Here is a 21,686-nt window from a genome sequence, read left to right on the forward strand (position 1 = left end):
CCTGCAGATTACAAAAGGAGATGTTAGGCAGGTAAGCCTCTGTCAACTCATGTATAAACACACAGGTTTGGAACAACATGAGGGTGAATAATTGACAAAATCTTTGTTTTCCATCTTTGAGGATTTCATTTTTATTCTATCCTATTGAGGGTAGGTCTCACTGCCATAATCTTAGATATGCAACTAAAAATATAAAATAATCATTCTCCTTCACCCAAATCCTTGACAGCAAATAACCTGATAAAATTGTCTGATCGTACAGTTATAACTGAACTGTGTGTGATCAATTGAACACTCTAAACAGAACTGACAACAGTATTCTGCTGCTGTGTGAATGTAGCAAATCAGCAACATCTACACAATAAGTATGTCTGTCTTGTAATTTAACCAGCAATTTACCAATAACCCTTCAATAAAAAGTTAGTGTGTGATTAAGATGATGATTCAAAACCATATCTTTAGTCATGTATGTAGTTGTAGACTTCACCCTCTCCCCATAAGGTCCTCCTCCTTTTGGACTACAGACTAGGACAATTACTCGAAATAAAATTGAAATTCATGATATAACGTGGTCTGCATGCACTGCTCACTATAAGTGCACAGCTCTGTTTTATGAACCATATTTACACATCCTCAAAGCATGCATGAAGCTAATGATCTTAGAGTGTTTTATTTACAGTGCTCTAGCATTTATTTTTACAGTGCTAACTGCACTTTTGTGTAATTCCAAATATGATTGGCCCCTAAAACTTACTATCCAAATCTTAAGTAACCTCATAACAAATGGTGTTTTTTGACAGAAGAGTGGAAGAAGCATTTCTTTGCATTAAAAAGCAAACAGATATGTCTTCCTTGAGTGCAGGGGTGGAAAAAGTACTGAAAAATAATACTCAAGTAAAAGTACTGTTAAATCCTAAAAGATGTAGTTTGAGTAGAGTAAAAGTACCGGTCCTAAAAACGACTCAAGCACGAGTAAAATAGTAACTCATTTAAAAGTACACATGAGTAGTGATTATTGAGTACTGAGTTTCGAAAGCTATGCCCTTTTATAATAAAAATAATATAAATGTTTTTTTAATGTTGCACACATACCGTAATTTACATTCCCTTTTGTTTTCCAGAAAGAATAATATTTAAAAAAAATATTTTATAGGTGTTTGTGATTGACAACTTTTAAAATACATCACTTATCTATGATATTGTAAGCACTACATGAATCTGATTTAAAAAATAAATAGATAGGGCGACATGATTAAAGAAATTAAAAGATGAAAAAGTTATTTTCAATATCATAATGTAAGAAAAAATTATATTAAAATCAGTGTATGTGTAGGGTCTAAATTTCCCTTAATGCCGACTGAGAGATTTATTGTTGAGCATAAAACGTGTTCAGAACTATGCAAGGAATGCAAACAAAAAAAAGCAGGGTCACTTGGCGTGTCATGTCCCACACAATAGAAGCGGTAGAGCAGTTGTTTGGTACAGGGGCCACATTGGGCTTTAAAGGAATAATTCATACAAAAATTAAAATTCTGTCATTATTTAGTCACCCTTATGCCATCCCAGATGTGTATGACTTTCTTCAGCAGAACACAAATTAAGATTTTTAGAAGATTATCTCTTTTGATCCATACAATGCAAGTGAATAGGTGCCAAAATGTTCCAAAAGTCAGCATAAAAGTAGCCTAATCCATGTGACTCCAGTGGTTAAATCTATGTCTTCAGAAGATATGATAGGTTGGGTGAGAAACAAATCAAGAATTTGTAGCAGAAATTGACTGAAATATTGATCTTTTTCTCACCCACACCTATAATATCACTTCTGAAGTCATGGATTTAACCACTGGAGTCATATGGATTACTTTTGTCCTGCCTTTATTAGGGATGCACCGAAATTAAAATTCTGGGCCGAAACCGAAACCGAAAATCCAGGATGCACTTGGCCGAAAACCGAAACCGAAATTTATTTATTTATTAAAAATTTTTTAACCTATTTAAGAAAAAGAAAAAAAAACATTTTGTGTATAATTGTATTAACATTATACTTTTTCATCAATTTCATGAATTTAATGAATCTGAATTGAAAAACTACAAACCAATAAAATAAATCACACTTTTATTGAAAGTAACACACCAATATTGGAAAAAATATATATTAAAACATTATTAAATATTATTCTTCATTCAGTTCTGTAAAAATCTAATTTTACAGATTTTATTAACAATTATCCAAATAATGTAAAGTTTTAGAAAACTATTATATGCAAAACAACAGTCAAGTAATGAACTTAGCTAGCATCTTTCAAAAAGTTTAAATATGCAACTGTAATTTTAATTAAAACAAAAAGGCAGAACACAGAATGGCAGAGGGCCTCTATTCCACTGATCTATATATAACTATAATATTTAATAATATATATAGATCAGTGCTCTATTCTGTTTATGTAAACGTATGTACACTTTAAGTGAAAATGATTGTGCAAAACAGCAGTAATTGAACTAAATCCAACCTCAACTGTAAATGACAGATGTATCCTCAAGTGAAGAACAAGTGTATTGTAATGGCTATACACATCACATTGGACCGCTTTCTATTTAAGTACAAGTGACAGGTTTCTCTTCAAGAACAAATGTTGCTAAACTTTCTGACAGTCTCTCCTGTCAGAAAGCTCATCAAGAACATGAGATGCTGCACTGAACTCTCACTCTCTGCTGGTGCTTTGGCAGATAAATACCTGTGCGCAATCCAAAAAAATTTCCTGTAGAATCTCTTGCTGTACTCTGTATATATATCTTGAAAGTTCTGCTGAACAAACACTGCAGATCGCAAATGTGATGTCCTTATCAGAAACTTTGAAGAATTTCCACGCCGCTGACATGATCGGCCTTCGTTTGGTAGCGCCGTGATAAGGGCTAGATCGATCCAGGGTGAAATCTGAGCACTGAGGGGCGGGGCGAGGAGGTATATATTTTCGGCTCATATTTTCGGCCTTTTTTCTCTTTCGGCCGAAAACCGAAAGTGCCATTTTCGGCCGAAAAGTTTCGCCGGCCGAAATTTCGGTGCATCCCTAGCCCTTTATGTGTTTTCTGGATCATCAAAATGTGGGCATCCATTCACTTTTATTGTAAGGCCCCTCTTGAGCTAAAATATTCTTCTAAAAATCTTAATTTGTGTTCTGAAGAAAGAGAGTCATACACATCTGGGATGGCATGAGGTTGAGTAAATGATGAGAGAATTTTCATTTTTGAGTGAACTATTTTTTTATGTAGCACATGGGGGGCCTCATTGTCCTCCTTTTGATATGCAATGTTCCACAATTATTTTGTTCTTGTAACTTTTAAGCCCATCAATAGTTGTGTTCTCATTCTAATGCATGATGCACAATTTTCTGAAGTTTGTGACTGGTGGGATGTTCTGTAGAACATTGCTCTACAAAGATTGACACTTTTCTATCAGGCATTAGAAAAAACATGATAAAGGCTAAGCATAAATCTAAATTATTTTATCATCTCTACTTTCCTGGTAATTTATTATGCAAATTAACACACTTATTAAATAAACTAACAATATTATTAAAAATAATATTATTAAAAATGTCAGTTTTATTCTATTACAATTTTACTTTTAAAGCTACTCAAGTTATTCAGCCAAAAGTAGTGAGTGGTTTTCTTGTTTCATTGTTATTGTTATATGATTAAAAGCCTTTATATGACATGGCCTACTAGACAGTGCTCAATTAGATTACATGTACACTTCAAGCCTGACATTTTGATACAAATACACTTTTTATCCCACTGTTTACATTCACTTTAGACCAAACTGACTGTGTTTACATTCATTCCTCTCCAATACAGGCATTGGCGGAATTATAAATTGTATTTGACCATTTAGGCATACCCGCATTAGTGCACAAACATTAGCCGCCTGTCAATCAAACAGCACACAGCTACAGACGTCAGGAAATAAAAAGTCAATCTTTTATATTTTGTCTAGATCAACCAACCAGTGGTTGTCATGCTATAGTGATCAATGTAATGAACACCCCTGTTCTAAATGTAGAATATAGGCTAAGTATAGAAAATTACTCAAAAGTTTGTCATCGATATCTTTTTTTTTTTCAGATAAACATAAATATTGTTTTATTGCCCAGCCCTATTGATAACATTGTCTTAATCTCTCACATCAACCCAATAATCTCAGTGATAGAAAGCTAATTTACAGGCTACATTATAGACACGCAGAATCCAGTAATCATAAATATGAAGTGTACCTCGATGTGTTTTTTAAAATTAGAGGCAGGATTAATGCTGATATCTGGCTTAAGCAAGTTAAACTCACATGACACAGTCAAGCAATTGGCCTATTTCACTGTGAAAAGCCCTTTCAGGTGTGGCTGTGATATTCAGGTGTTGAAATGTGCTTAAGGCATCCTCCGCATCCATAACAGTTGGCGCCAGATCTACAGCTTCCGTTCAAGTTTTTTCGTGTGATTTGATTTGACGGGTCAAGAGACTCTACCTAGTCAATCATGTTGATAGATAAAAGAAAAATCAGGACAGAGAAGTAGTGAACACAGGCGGTGGGAAAATTTTAAAACTGCTTAAGGTACAATTTTTGGGAAAAACTACTTAATTACAGTAACGTGAGTATTTTTAATTCATTACTTTACACCCCTGCTTGAGTGGTTCTGCCAAAATAAAATCTTAAAAAATATTTTTACAAATAAAAATATATACAAAAATTATCATTGTTATTATTTTTTTCTATTGTCAGTAGAGCATGTTTTCCCATTATAATTTATTGGTGAAAAGAAGAATTTTTTATTTTTTTTAATATTAATCATATCGCAGTTCAGATCTCAATTGCAATATTTTTCAAAATAATCACAATTAGACTTTTTGTCCAAATGGTTCTGCCCTACTAGAGAATACTTCTTTCTCCTTGCTCTCAAAAAGGCTAGAACCCTCTATCTCTTTTTCTTTCTTTCCACATCTCTTCCATCCTTAGGTGTTTAAAGATACATGATATTGCTGATGTCTGCTAATGGTCATGTGCAAAGATGGCAAAATTGCTGGATTGTTATGGGGTGCTGCATGTTACTGGATACTGTATTGTCTTTACGTTGGTTGGGCAGGTATTTTAGAATCCTGCAGAGTGCTAAGCTTCTCTAAAAGTATTGTAAATGTGATTGTAAAAGTATTTTTCTTCTCAGACTGTCAGATCACTGGGTAAGCCATCAGCAGTCACCTCAATCCTAAATTAATATTTAAACAACTCAAACACATTCATGCAGAATAACGCATGATGACACATTAATTGTTCACAAATCACTGGAATGCAGCTCTAGATTAATTGATAATATAGTTGTCAAAGATACAATGATATTGCTGCTGACAAACGTGTGCCTAATCAATTATTCAATAATGATTTATATTTACGGTCATTACTAGCGCATTTCAGTGCGGTTTAGAGTTGTAGAGAGTCTGTGAGGAAGGAGAGTAAGTCAGGCAAACGAAAAGCTTCCATGTCCATTTTCTCACAGTGTTTGTGCTGAACATTGAGTGTAAATTTCATCAGTCTGGATCAAGTTGCAAACAACAGGACAATTACTGTATGAAAAGAGAGAAGGAGGGAATGGCTGATAAGGAGAGAGACTAGAATATTACAGATATATTATTTAGTCTAACTGAAGCTCTGCTTGGACGTGATGAGTTTCTTTTGAAACGTGTTCATAACTGTGCCATCAAGGGTTAAAGCATTAGTTCACCCAATTATTAAAATTCTGTACTCATCTTCATGTTGTTTTAAACCTATATGAATGTCTCTGTAGACCATCAAAAAGACATGTGGAAGAATTGTCATGCAGTGAACTTAAATGTGGATTGACACTGTCAAGCTTCAAAAATGACAAATGCACCATAACAACCAAAAGTCAATTTGACTTCTGAAGCAATACGATACAGTAGATTTTTGTCAGGAACAAACTGAAATGTAATTCATTATCCTCTGACATTGATCAAATCTCATTCATGCTTTTGCATATTCAAACTTTGAACAAGAACGACAGGTGTTTGACATAATTGACGTCAAACCTGACATTACATGTATTCATGCATAATTTTTAAATGCATCCGATCATAAGTGAGATTTGACAGCTGCAGCTGAGGGAATGATTTTCAGTGAACAGCTGTCTGTTCCTAACAAAAAGCCTATCGTATGGCTTCAGAAGACTTGGAATATAGCACATGAGTCATATGGACTACATTTATTGTCCTTTTTAAAAAATAAAATAAAATCATTTGGGTTTAAAACAACACAACGGCAAGTAAATTATGACATCATTTTTGGGATGGGCATCTGAACCACAGTCTAGCAGACCTATGTGCTGGGCTGAGCTGTTGTTAATAAACAGTTGTTTATTACAGAGACGCAATGAGACTGAACATGTTTCTGTGATATAGGGAGCAACAGCTGTAGGTGGTGTTTCCGCAAGCAAAAAATCTGTTTGCTGATTCCTGAAACCACTCTGCCTGATTATAATCAGGACACATACACACACACACACACACACACACACACACACACACACACACACACACACAATAGAGGCTCAGGTCAGCAGTGGAGTCTATAATCCAAATCCCTGTATACCTCCGCAAGTCCATCAGCATCAGGCTCCTTGGACCCACAATCTCTCCCCTCTCTCGCTGTCCTCACATCTTCTCTTCTTTATCCTGTTCTGTTACGCTACTTGCCCTCAACATCCTTCATCTCTCTTTCTCTCTCTTAACATCTCCAAATTCATCCCATCCCTCAATATCTGGCTGATTTCTATCTGTTCTCACGCTTATCTTGCATTCCTTTGCTCGGTTTGTCATTATCATTCTCATGGAATGTATCCCTGAGGCCTGTTTCTTTTTATCAATAAATGAGAACAAGTTGGACTTTTTGAACAGCCCTACCAAAGATTGCCATTTTCGCCCCCATTGCACGTCTTCGTCTATATGACTATAACTCACCAGTAAATAGTCCAGAATTCCTACTTGGTGTTGATTTGTTACCTTTTGTATCACTGAGCATATTCCCAGCAAACAGATCACCATAATGCTGTTGTAAAAGGTAAACATCAGGACCACGTCTATACTTGGCAGAATATTAAATTATGGCTTGCTTGTTCATTTCACAAGCCATGTGTATCAATAAAGCACTTGGCACATTCACCCACTCTCACACCTGTATAAACAGCATTAGTGGACTGATGAACACTGAAATTACATTACAGCTGACCCCCACCTCTCATTTCAGATGCTCCTCACAAACCATGTGACTCAACACTGTTAACACTAGTAGCTGGACTAACAATGGCTTTTTTTTTATTTGTTTGTTATATATGTTGCATCACACTCACAGGATCAGGCTTAAGCTATTTATGCAAATCGTTGCTTGAATAATGAAAGCATGAATAAGTCATGTTTATGATAATGGATGTGAATTCAGATAGGTGTAGTATTGGGAATGTCACACTAGAGGAAAGGAGGCACAGATATACCCTCTCCAGTGCACATTATTTCAATGGAAGGTGAAAGAGTGTTTTTAGAGTGTAATTTCTATTTATTATAGGGGAAAGCTCTAGCATATAGAGTGTGTTCAGAAAGTATTTTCACATTTTGTTATGTTGCATTTTATGATAAATGCTTGAAATTAAATCACATTTTTCACGTCAATCAACACTCCATACCCCATAATGACAATACAAATCCCTTTTTTTTATAACTTTGCAAATGTATTAAAAAGAAAAAAACTGAAATATCACATTGACATATGTATTCAGACCTTTTGCTATGACACTTGATATTTATTTCTCTGGATCATCTTTGAGATGTTTCTACACTTTGATTGGAGTCCGCCTGTGACAAATTAAATTGAATGGACATGATTTGGGAAACCACACACCTGTCTATATAAGGTCTCACAGATGAAAATGCTTATCAGAGCAAAAACCAAGCCATGAGGTCAAAGGTACTGCCTGCAGAATGATAACCCATTCATCGAAGGTTTATTAATAAACAGTATATATATAGTTGGGATGATAAGTTTGCATTATATTTTGTCCCATAATGTTCACACCCCTTTCATAATTTATACAAATATAAGAGATAATTTTTTTATTTAGTACTGCTTTTCAGAATCTACACTACAGATATTTACATAAAGTATAATATGCATATAGTAGTGTGTGACCTTCTTCAGCATTTGTGATTGTTTGCATCTTGAGTAATAGTAGTGTACAAGTCCCTCAATTGTCCTGTGTGTGTATATATATATATATATATATAATTGTAATTGTTCTTTCTGTACTGTTACCGGATAGCCCCAGACACAGAGACTACAAGAATGCAAATTAAATTAAATCCCAGATGCAGTTTATTGTGCTACTCCATTCCCAATCAATAATTACCTGAAGAAAAAAGTGGTGGGACTTTTAATTATAAAGAAGCCCGAAATACACATGGGACTCTTATTTTGAAATGTATGTTCTGCCATTTGTGAGCTCACTGACAGCTGATTTGCTGAGAATTTTTTGGATGATTCATGAAAGGATCCTGTTCAAAAGAGTCATGTGTTCATGACTCCCCCGTGCTGGGTCTGTTGTTTCATGCGGTGCAGCGAGCTCATCAGAAACCGAATGGGTGAAAAGTGGCACCAGACACACTGGTTGTCCGCTTTCCAAAAATATATTCAATAACTCACAAGATGTTATCTGACAAAACAGCATATAAACGCACACAACCTGACATTAGCAATCATTGTAGTCACAGTCTGGAGCCCTGAAAGACATATCCTTAATGAAAACCTGGTCCAGAGCACTCAGGACCTCAAACTGGGCAGAAGGTTAACTTTCCAACAGGACAATTACCCTAAGCACACAGCCAAGACAACTCAAGAGTGGCTTATGGACAACTCTGTGAATTTCCTTTAGTGGCCCAGTCTGATCCCAGATTTGAACATCTTAAAACTCAATTGAACATCTCTGGAGAGACCTGAAAGGTGCTTCAAATAAATACTAAGTTAAGAGTCTGAAAACTTATGTCAAAGTTATACACTGCAAAAAAATAATTTTTTTGTCTTGTTTTCCTGTCAAATTATCTAAACTTTATTTTATTTACTTGTCAAGAAAAATGGGATAAGATATTAAGTCTTGTTTTAAGATAAATCTGACTAAATTTAGTGAACTTGAGCCTCAAAACAAGAAAAAAAAATCTGCCAATGGGGTAAGCAAAATAAACTTAATTTAAAGAGAAAACAAGTTTATTTTGCTTACCCCTTATCTTATCTTGTTTTGAGTCTAAAGTTCACAAAATGTTGTCAGATTTATCTTAAAACAAGACTTAATATATTATCCCATTTTTCTTGACAAGTAAATAAATCATCTTTTAAGAAAGTTTAGATAATTTGACAGGAAAACAAGAAAAAAAGACTTGTCTAGAAAATAATTTTTTGCAGTATATTTCAGTTTTTTTTTTTTTTTCCAGATTAACATTTTTATTAGTTGCTCATTCAGAATGACACATAACACAACAAAATATTCATGTACTACAGAATCAACCTTTATCCCCCTCCCAATCCCCAACCCCCAACAAACATCCCTGTGGCCAAGCCTGAGTACACATGCAGATAAATTAAAAAGAAAATAAATACAATTACAAAATAAATAAACACACACACACACACACACACATATACATGTGTGTGTATATATATATATATATATATATATATATATATATATATATATATACACACTCACCTAAATGATTATTAGGAACACCATACTAATACTGTGTTTGACCCCCTTTCGCCTTCAGAACTGCCTTAATTCTACGAGGCATTGATTCAACAAGGTGCTGAAAGCATTCTTTAGAAATGTTGGCCCATATTGATAGGATAGCATCTTGCAGTTGATGGAGATTTGTGGGATGCACATCCAGGGCATGAAGCTCCCGTTCCCGATGCTCTATTGGGTTGAGATCTGGTGACTGTGGGGGCCATTTTAGTACAGTGAACTCATTGTCTTGTTCAAGAAACCAATTTGAAATGATTCGAGCTTTGTGACATGGTGCATTATCCTGCTGGAAGTAGCCATCAGAGGATGGGTACATGGTGGCCATAAAGGGATGGACATGGTCAGAAACAATGCTCAGGTAGGCCGTGGCATTTAAACGATGCCCAATTGGCACTAAGGGGCCTAAAGTGTGCCAAGAAAACATCCCCCACACCATTACACCACCACCAGCAGCCTGCACAGTGATAACAAGGCATGATTGATCCATGTTCTCATTCTGTTTACGCCAAATTCTGACTCTACCATCTGAATGTCTCAACAGAAATCGAGACTCATCAAACCAGGCAACATTTTTCCAGTCTTCAACTGTCCAATTTTGGTGAGCTCTTGCAAATTGTAGCCTCTTTTTCCTATTTGTAGTGGAGATGAGTGGTACCCGGTGGGGTCTTCTGCTGTTGTAGCCCATCCGCCTCAAGGTTGTGCGTATTGTGGCTTCACAAATGCTTTGCTGCATACCTCGGTTGTAACGAGTGGTTATTTCAGGCAAAGTTGCTCTTCTATCAGCTTGAATCAGTCACATTCTCCTCTGTCCTCTAGCATCAACAAGGCATTTTCGCCCACAGGACTGCCGCATACTGGATGTTTTCCCTTTTCACACCATTCTTTGTAAACCCTAGAAATGGTTGTGCATGCAAATCCCAGTAACTGAGCAGATTGTGAAATACTCAGACCGGCCCGTCTGGCACCAACAACCATGCCATGCTCAAAATTGCTTAAATCACCTTTCTTTCCCATTCTGACATTCAGTTTGGAGTTTAGGAGATTGTCTTGACCAGGACCACACCCCTAAATGCATTGAAGCAACTGCCATGTGATTGGTTGATTAGATAATTGCATTAATGAGAAATTGAACAGGTGTTCCTAATAATCCTTTAGGTGAGTGTATATATACACAGTATCTCACAAAAGTGAGTACACCCCTCATATGTTTGTAAATATTTGATATATCTTTTCATGTGACAACACTGAAGAAATTACACTTTGCTACAATGTAAAGTAGTGAGTGTACAGCTTGTATAACAGTGTCAATTTGCTGTCCCCTAAAAATAACTCAACACACAGCCATTAATGTCTAAACCGCTGGCAACAAAAGTGAGTACACCCCTAAGTGAAAATGTCCAAATTGGGCCCAAAGTGTCAATATTTTGTGTGCACTGCTTTAACCCTCTTGGGCATGAATGAACCACCACTTCCTCACACGGTTCTACCCCAGCACTGTAGAGAGCATCCTGACTGGCTGCATCACCGCTTGGTACGGCAATAGCACCGCCCACAACCGCAAAGCCCTGCAAAGGGTGGTACGAACTTCCAGACACATCATCGGAGGTGAGCTTCCCTCCCTCTAGGACATCTATACCAGGCGGTGTGTGAAAAAAGCTCAGAGGATCATCAGAGACTCCAGGCACTCGAGCCATGGGCTGCTCTCAGTGCTACCATCTGGCAGGCGGTATCGCAGCATCAGGACCCATTTAGACTCCCAAACATTACCTTTGCAAATAGATTAGAATAGAAGAACAGGGCATTCTGCAAGAGAAGGCATTGCCCCCACAGAGCCCCCCACTGAACATTGAGTCAGTCTGGGATTACATAAAGAGACGCCTAAATAGATAGAAGAACTGTGGTGAGTTCTCCAAGAAGCTTGGTACATCCTATCTGCCCACAACCAAGAAAAACTGTGTCCAAACTCAGGCAGTTGTTGTTACCTGTACCTGTCCCACAGGTGTGATATTAGGAGGTAACGATACTTTGCAGGTGTTGTTACACGTGTTCTGCCACTTCGAGGATGATCAACTGTCCTTCCTGTTCCCCTGTAGTGCTGTCTTAGGCGTCCCACAGTACGAACAATTTATTGACCTGGCCACATCTGAAGTCCTAAGGCACGTTCACGCAGATGTGCAGGCACTCTGGTCATAATTCTTTTGGTGTTTTTCAGAGTCAGTAGAAAGGTCTCTTTAGTGTTCAAAATTTGTATAACTGTGACCTTAATTGCTTACCGTCTGTAAGCTGTTAGTGTCTTAACAACCAACCTGTGGAATCAATGTTCATTAATTGCTTATTGTTTATAAATCATTTATAAGTACACTTTTAATAAAAAGTCCTTCTCCACAGCTCCTCCCCGAGAGCCCTCCAAAAATACCAAGTAACTGCCCAAATTGTTTTCAAACAACTCCCGGTTGCCTAGCCTTCTATGCGATAAAATGAACTCAATCACACAGATTTGTTGTGAATAAAATGCCTAAATACTTAAAGCCCTGTTTGGGCCACTGGAAGGCATCTGACTGAAAAGCTGTTACTGGGCAGTACACTGTCAGAGCCAAAGCTTTGGATTTAGAACAGATGGCTATGTATCCTGAGAATTTTGAAAAGGCATTCATAATTCTATGGAGGCAAGGCATCTTTTTGCATCTAATTAATCTATTTGTCTGTACCACTACTACTGGGTGAATCTTAATTCATCCAATAAATGTATTCCCGAACCTGTATATTTCCAAAACCTTAAAAAGATAATAACATTCTACCATATCAAATGCCTTTTCTGCGACAAGTGTGATGGCAGTGACTGGAGTCTGATCATTCGCCACTGACCACATGATATTGATGAAATGCCTAATGTTATCAGATGAGTTACGGGCCTGATAAACCCCACCTGATCTATATTTATAAGACATGTCATAACTTTAATTAAATGGTTAGCCAAAATTTTTGACAATATTTTAACATCTAGCTGGATCAGGGAAATTGGATGGTAACTCTTACACTAATTTGGATCTTTGTCCTTTTTAAGAATCAGACTGATCCGATTTTGTGTCATGGTTGGCGGAATCTTTCCATTCTTTAATGATTCCATTTAAACTTCTAAAGATCTAAAAAAATCAGTGACAAAGCCATCTGGCCCCGGAGACTTGCCTGTAGGGAAGGCCTTAATTACATCGCTCCTCCAGTGTTATCTCAGAATCAAGAAAATTGTTTTGCTCAGTCGTCAGTTTATGAAGTTCTAATGGTTCCACAAAGTTTCTGATATCTTCATCAGTAGACGAATACATGGAACTATACAGATCAAGATAGAATTATGTAAAAGCATTATTAATATCAATGGCTGTGGTAAATATCTTACCACCAGCAGATTTCACAGAGGGAATGGTAGAAAAAGACCCACTGTGTTTTATATATCTAGCTAAAAGCTTCCCTGCTTTGTACACTGACTCTAAGTATGACTCTCTTACTCTGAATAGCTAAAACTCCACCTTCCGCGACAAAATAGTATTATATCTGTATTTCAATCCGGTAAATTCTCTGATGCCATCAGGATTCTTGTGATGAAGCATACTCTATAATCTGGCCCCTAAGAATTGCCTTAAGTGCCTCCCAGAGAGGATACTAAGGACCAGTCGGTCTCCATATAGACATTGATTTCAGCCTTTAGCATTTGTTGGAATTCAGGATTTTGCAAAAGGGATACATTGAAGTGCCAACTATATGATTTATTTTTCTCTGTATGTGGCAACACCTCTAAACACACCAGGGCATGATCTGAGACATACATTTTTCCAGTTGAGCAATCAACAACAGATCAAATGAGGGACTTTTATATAAAAAAATCTATTCTAGAGTAAATCTTATGGACTGAAAAAAAAAAAACAATTATAGTCCCTACCAGATGGATTCAAAAGTCTCCAAATATCTGTAAGACCAAGATTTTTACACATCCTGTGAAGTGTCACTGATGCTCTACGGGGCTTGCACACTTTTGCTTCACTATGAACAAGGACTGAGTCAATCAAAATATTAAAATCTCCTCCCAATATTATATCATGAGGGGTGCCAGCAGCTTGCAGCATCCCTTGAAGATCTATAAAAAAAGATTTGATCATCGTTAGGTGCATAAATATTCACATAATAAGACTTTTGTTTCAACTAAAACAATAATAACTCTTCCTAATTTATCTATACTCTGTTTGAGACATTTGAATTGTAGATGTTTACTTATCAGTGTAATGACTCCACTGCTCTTACGATAAAAAAATATAAAACAAACTCTAGCCATCCATAAAACTGTCCAAAAGGTGTATCATTCTTCAAAATAAACTCCAGCCACTAGGCGGAACCAGCCCAAAAAGACCACGCAAAATGTTCAAACAGTCCAGCGAATGTTCAGTGAGTCGGTCCACCCGGCCTCAGCGTGAGAACCACAACACAACCCACTCACTCCATTGACTTTATACAATTCAATACAATAACATTTTATTTATAAAGCACTTTAAAGACTACAAAGTCATACCAAAGTGCTCTACAGTTAAAAACGTAATCATACATACAAAAAACAATGCATCAATAAACACATAATAAAACACAGTACAACAAACAACACTGTGTAACACAATTTTTATTCCTGGGTAGTAAGTGTTATTTCCTAATTGCTTATGCCTCAAAAGTATATAATGGCTATTATTCCCCACAAATGTAGCTTTTGTAACCAGGACAGTGATATTTTGAAATGTACCTATTTCCAATGAGAAAACAAGCAAATTTGTGTCTTTTTTGATTCACATGAAGTCAGAAAAAAACAACATATGAATCCAAATGAACATTTATTTATACTAAAGTAATACACATATGACTACAAATGATTTAGAAGTGAGTTGTTTTTCGAGATTTACGATTATACTGTAAATCACTTTATGAATCAGACCCCAAATGTACTCGTCATACTTCAAGGCGTTCAGTAAGGTCTTGATGCTGCTGTAATACTCTTTGAGGTGCACCGAGTGAGCCAGGGGAAGAGATGGGTACTTGTTACCATTATGGAGCAGCATGGCTTTGAGGCTCCTGGATGAGCTGTCAGTGAAGAGGCACCACTCATTCTGGTTACAGGCGATTCCGATTGCCTCGAACAGTTTGGGTCACATTATGGCAGAAGCAGACCCCTTCTTGACGGGTGAAGAATCTGGAAAAAGGTTGGAGATGCTTTCTCTGATCTGCGACTTGCACACTTTCATCCAACAAGTTCCACTGCTTGAGCCTAGATGTCAAAAGCTCGGCATTGGACTTGGTGAGACCAAGATCTCTATTCAAGTCGTTGAGGTCTTTTTGGTTGGGTTAGTATGGGTTTCTCTCCTCAGCTCCACCTTTGAAATTGTCATCTGGATCTACAATGTCTTCTTTGCTCTCTGACTTGTTGCTCTCTTCTAAAGATGGCTGCTCTCTCTCCATAGGAGTGGGTACGGGGAGCTCATGGCAGCATGTCACCGGGGCGATGTATGAAGGAAGGTCCGGATACGTGATAGCAGGTGCATTTTTGCCAGTCCGACGTTTGAAGGGTCCACCATACAGAAGTAGCTGTTGCTTGAGTGGTCAGTGGATTCCCACAAAATTCTTGGGATAGCGAACTTCATGGCTTTCTTTTCCCCTCTGTACCATCCTATAAAAATACATTTATTTCACCCATGACTAATGTGTAAGAGATTCGCATTTTCTCGCTCAGATATTTATCCACTTAGGCAGCTTGAACTAAACTGAACTGGTGGGCTTAAGGCCCCTGTATTTATACTACTATTTATATTACTGGAAATTTCTAGAATGTTCTAGAATTTACTCCAAGTTTACTCAGCACAGAATCTATCTTGAATGTTCTGGAAAATAGTTACATTTCAAAATATCTCTGTGCTGGTCACAAAAGCAATGTTTGCAGGGAATAATAGCAATTTTCTATACTTTTGAGACATAAGCAATTAGGAAATAACACTTACTACTTACCAGGAACCAAAAAAACGTTTGTTACACGGTGCAATCAATTCACACCATACACATAGAAAAGGCCATACTCTGTTGTCTAGCTAATAATATTCTATCAACTCTCCAATGGCACAGAACATAAATATGTATTCAAATGTGTATTAAATAATCCTATTGTGTCCGATGATCTAACTGGCAGTGGCAGAGCATTCCACAATCTCGGTGCTGCTGCAGCAAATGAACGATCTCTCTTACCCTTAAAATGTGTACGTGGAATATTAAGCATCAATTGCTTATTAGATCTAAGAGGTCTCATGGAAGAGTAAGTGTTAATCATTTCCGATAGATAATCTGGGGTCATACCATGTAATGCTTTAAACACATACATCATAACCTTAAATTCTACTCTCTGTTTAATGGGCAGCCAGTGAAGAGAGGCTAATTTCGAAGTAATATGATCTGTCTTTCTGGTATTAGTTAGCAGCCTTGCTGCAGCATTTTGTACCAACTGCAGTCATGACAAGGAGAACTGACAGACCCCCAGAAACAGTGCATTACAATAATCCAATCGCGAGGACACAAAATCATGAATAGCCTTTTCAAGATCCTTAAAAGTTAGGTCCGATTTCAGTTTGGCAATGTTCCTAAGCTGAAAAAATGAAGGACATCGCTTGCTGTGGGCATGTGAATGTTTTACGTCCATCCTTAGCACCTATTCTCAATGTGGCTGGGAATATCAGTGCAAAAGCAACCTTCCATTGATGAAAAAGTTTCTTGCATTCCTTGAATCAATCACGTTTCTCTCTTGTCGAGTTCACAAAGTCTGGGAACAAGAAAATGCTGTGGTCCAAGAAAGCCTTCCTTTACTCCTCGCCTCACGTAACACAAGATCTTTATCGGATGATCTCAGAAATGTGGCCAGAATTGATCGGGGGCCTGTCTCCCTCAGTGGATTACTGAGTCGGAACCCTGTGAACTCTCTCGATTTCCAGCTTATGGCCTGCTTTGTTGAGCAGACTCGAAAAAGTCCGTACAGGAATTCCACCATATTCTGTCCCTCTACTCCCTCTGGGACTCCCACGATATGGTATTATTCCACCGGCTACAGTTTTCCAAGTCCTCCAACTTCTCCCAAATCCACCTTGGTCGCTAGCGAATTAGCAGATAATTCCTTCTCCGATTACTCCAGATAATCAATCAGTTTCTCGACATACCACACTCTTGTGACCACATCAGTAAATTTCACCTCCATGGCAGTGATCGGTCGACATATCACAGCATATCACTCTGACCAAAGCGACTCCACGGCCTTCTCAGGGGTGTCAGCCTGAGCACGTAAGTGTCTTTTAATGTCTCAGGAGCCCGAGGATTTTGAATTCTTTGACATATTGTCCTCCTAGAACAGTAATGGAACAGAGTGTATTGAATCTCACTGGTTTATATCATAAAAAGTAATAAAACTAGCAAAGTGCGCAAAGCTCTCCGTTCACACATACGATCCTCGCATGGCTTCACGTGACTCCCCAGGTTTTTATTTTTAATAACTTTGCAAAGTCATCAAAAATCTGTTTTTTGCTTTATCATTATGGAGTATAGAGTGTACATTGATGTGAAAAAAAAAAATATTTTAAGCATTTTAGCATAAGTCTGCAACATAACAAATTGTGAAAATGAAGGGCTTTGATTACACAGCCTTAAGTGAGACAGTAGAGTTGTGTTTGTTACCTGGATGTGGTCACCATGGATATGTAAAAGGTGAGTGCTTAAAAATAGCAGAAGTGCAGCTGATCTGATGGGTTATTCAAACACTCACTCCAGGACACCTGCCTACACAAGACTGTTTTAGTTCCTGTAAAGGCCACCACTTTGATAGAGGCATAGAGCCATGCTATCCTCTTACTGTACCAAGTTGGGTTTTCTATGGCTACCTTTGGTTCTTTGTGGAATAATGGCATCATCGTGTTCCTTTCTCAACTACATCAGAGGATTCCAGTCTAGTCACATAGACAACTTTAAGCTTTGTGGCACTTTGTGGCTCTGTGGAACTTTCAACATTGCTCAGGGCTGAATTTCTCAAAAGCTTTGTTAGCCCAAGTAGATCGTAGAAGCCATTGGCACAAATAGTCTCTACAACCAACTTTAGCTTGCAATGCTTTGGGAAATGCAGCCCTGTTTGTTTGACTTGTCCGATATAGCAACATAGGCTCAACCAATGTCTTGAGTTTGTGACGGGACTGTATGTTTGCTGCACAATGGAAGACAGGGGGTGTGTTTGAGAAACATGTTTGAAATTATTATTTGTCATTAATTATTATTTAAATTTTCTTTGGTGCTGCTAGTGGCGCAGAAATTACACACAGCAGTTTTAAGTATACTAAATGTGACAGTCCAAATGGAGCAACCTATATTTGACCCCTAAGTTCTTAGATCTTTCTTGGATTCCAGTCCAAGTTTTTTTATTCAGTTTACTTTGGACCGAACCTGCAACCTTTGCACTTGCATCCCATTTCCTGTGGATTTTTAAGTATCTGCTTTTTACACAGCAGACCAACTGCAGCTCTTTTCTGTTACACACTCCTGCACACAGACTACCAGACCTCCTGTTGCTCACATATGGCACTTTTCCACTGCACGTTACGGTTCGACTCAACTCTGCTCGTTTTACTTTTCTGAGCTTGCTTTTCCAATGCATTGTTTGTGCCTCATCAGCATGGGTGGGATTATAAGCTGATCGTCATAGTTTTGCCACCTCTACTGCCGTGACATCATCTTAAATGCGACACAAACATTACTGACCATAAACAATAACACGACCGATAGCTGTTAGCTACTAGCTCATTGTGCTGCATAAAGCAGTTCATGCATGGTGATTTAACACAAATGTAACAGTTAAATTGGCCTGGTTGTTTTAGAAGCAAGCTTTCCAGTCGCTGGTCAACTAAATAAAGTGAAGCTTTCAAGCAGAATATAAAGTTAATGTTACAAAACGTACCATCCTCCAACATGGACTCCAATCAGTCTAGGGCACTCTCCCTCCCTTTGCCATAAATATCCTTGATGGTTCTGTAGTCACTTTGAATTATTTTGAACTTTTCCCTACACTGTTGGTAGGTCCGGTGGTAGCCAACAGCTGAGATACTTCCTGAAAGACTTTTTCATTTCGTGTCGTGTCATTTGTCACTAACGAGAAGAACGTTTGCACCTCGTTTATTGACCATACCGTGGTTTTGCGCACAGCCATTTGTTTTTACAATTAGAATGTCATGTGAACAAATGATACTGCTATCGCTGTTGCTAACTTTAAAGCGGGTTGATGTCCCATGTCACAAATCCAGTGATGCTGGTATTGATGATTCACTCTTACCAATCAGTGATCTGCAGGGTTTTGACGTCACATTTAGGATTGGCTCGGCTCACTTGGAACCTCGACCGAGGTGGTGCTAAAAAAGTACCAGGTACCACAGTGGAAAACCCCCAAAAAGTGAGCAGCGTTGAGTCCAGCTGTAGTGCAGTGGAAAAGCCACAATAGAGTGAAGATATATAAAACCTGTAAAATCTCTGCCAACATGACTCACAGGTTACAATTCTCACCTGACTTATTCTGTCCAAACCAGCCACACTGTGCCAGATTTTCACTTAAAAAGCAGTTTCACATCAGATTTATAAGCCATTTTAATGATGGTGGTTGACACACTGCTCTCTGGATGTGTGTACATTAGCTGAAGTGTAAACTGCATTATTATCTGTTAGGTTTAGGCTAGGCTGAGGTATGCAGTCAGCGATATTACATTCACATTATACATGGTCAACCACCAGACACTGCAGTCTCCCCTCAATAACCAGACTCTAACAAGAGAGATCATCTGTCAAATCTGACAGCCTCACATTAAGACTCCACTGGACTGGTTCACATCTCTTCCTATAGACTGCCTTGTTTGTGTTTTGTATTATTGTATTATTTATTAACTCTAATAAGATTGTTGTTTCATAGTCTTATAGGCCCTATAAGATAAGGTTCTGAAGCAATGAGATAAAATATGCAATTTAAACCAAAATAGGAAATGTGTTGTGAGTTTTTAATAAAGAACAGCAAAATGTGTGAATGGGAGGATTGGCACACTGCCAGCATTCAAGCCCGGTTAACTCCCCCTTTCCCTTTGAAATGCACACAAACACACACTCACTCTTTCTTTTCCATCCACCCACACCAGTGTATTCCTGATGCCTGTTTTGACGGGTAGTCATGAGTCATCTCCCCACACGCTCTCACCTATTCTCCTCGTTCATCAACCAGTTTCACACCTCTTCAATCCCTCGCTGTCCTGGTGAGATGAACTGAGAGGTGTAGGTAACTTCTACCCTCCAGACTCTCACTGAACAGTTTCATAATGATAGGTGAAGAAAATGTGAGTGATGCTTGTCTGTGTCAAATTCCTCACCACAAATGCCAATAAATGCAAACAAATCAGTCCTTGTCTATGTCATAAAATAAGCAAAACAAAATCACAATTATCTATCTATCTATCTATATATCTATCATATAGGCCTATAAAATAATCAAGGAAATAAAAAATGAGATGTCAGGAAAATAACTTTCCACTGTAAACAACAGCACCTTCTTGCCATTTATTTCAAGTTAATTTCGTTTTTTTTTTCTCAGGTATTGCCCTCTAGTGCTATATTATCAAAATTCATTATAATTCAAGCATTGGAGCAATTTTTCATGGATGGAAGGATTTAACAATGGGATTACTTAACTGTTTTAGCCTATATTTGTTATAAATTCGTATCACACAGCCAGTCTCCATCTCTATGTAAACTGCACCCGTCATAAACATATGAACATATGTCAACATGGTCTTATGTTCCTGGTATAATTGTAACTTCTAATGATGATTTATGATTTTGTTCCACATATTTTTGTATTTTCTACGTATGTGCTGCCAAATTGATTCTAGACTAACTTGTGCAGATAATTTTCTACTGAGGTGAAAGTTTTGAGAGGAGTTGAGTCGCAATGTGTTCTTTGTTAACAGTTTCTGTAATTTAATTAGCTCAGTTGAGCATCAAATTCTTACCATGTATTATGCACCACTGACCAAATTGAAAGTTGATTCCTCAAACTACAGTATTCTCCTTCGCTATACAACATCTATAGAGGCAGAATATTTGGATGAATAAACAGAGGCAGAGTTATTTAGCATTATAATAGATTTGGGATTACAAATAACATGTTTTGAGTGGCACACCACTCTCTGAACGAGAGCAGGGAAATTTGAGTGTGCGCATTGGTTGCTAAAGTGTTATTTTAGTCTTGCTAAATGGTTTCTTATTGGCCAGCCACCTGAGTAAAAAGAGCATAACCCTATGTCTCTAAGAATTTATTTTGCTAACTTTTAAGTGCAAGACTTTTTAATATTTGCATTTCATAAGCAATTATAATTACATGCTTGTTCAAATCATAAGGAACCACATTATAATATTTTGTACAAATGTGACCTGTCACATAATTTTCATGAGATTTTGCAAAAAATTGTAAGGTTGATCTTTTAATAAACATATGCACACATTTCCTTTAATAGGCCATGTTATATGAAGTATCATCCATGTCCCATGTCACTAGCACAAGCTGTGTAGACAAGTTAAAGGCTGAAGTTTTTTCTGAAAGAATAAGTATGAATAATAGTAATCGTGAACCTTTAACTTCTGCTCTGGGATTCTGTAACATTGCCTTATCCAGTGACAGTCACATTGAGTGGAAATATTCTACACTGTAAAATTGGAGATCAATAGCCGAGTACTCTACAGCTCCATTTAAATGTCATTTGT

General features: G+C 37.5%; 1 protein-coding gene across 3 annotated transcripts in view; it reads left to right on the forward strand.

Annotated features, from left to right (window-relative positions):
• Positions 1–21,686, forward strand: part of LOC127659658 (fibroblast growth factor 13) — a 239,917-nt gene that overhangs the window by 121,422 nt on the left and 96,809 nt on the right. The window lies entirely within an intron of this gene.

This window comes from Xyrauchen texanus, chromosome 19 (genome assembly GCF_025860055.1).
Source record: "Xyrauchen texanus isolate HMW12.3.18 chromosome 19, RBS_HiC_50CHRs, whole genome shotgun sequence".
NCBI classification, from domain to species: Eukaryota; Metazoa; Chordata; class Actinopteri; order Cypriniformes; family Catostomidae; genus Xyrauchen; species Xyrauchen texanus.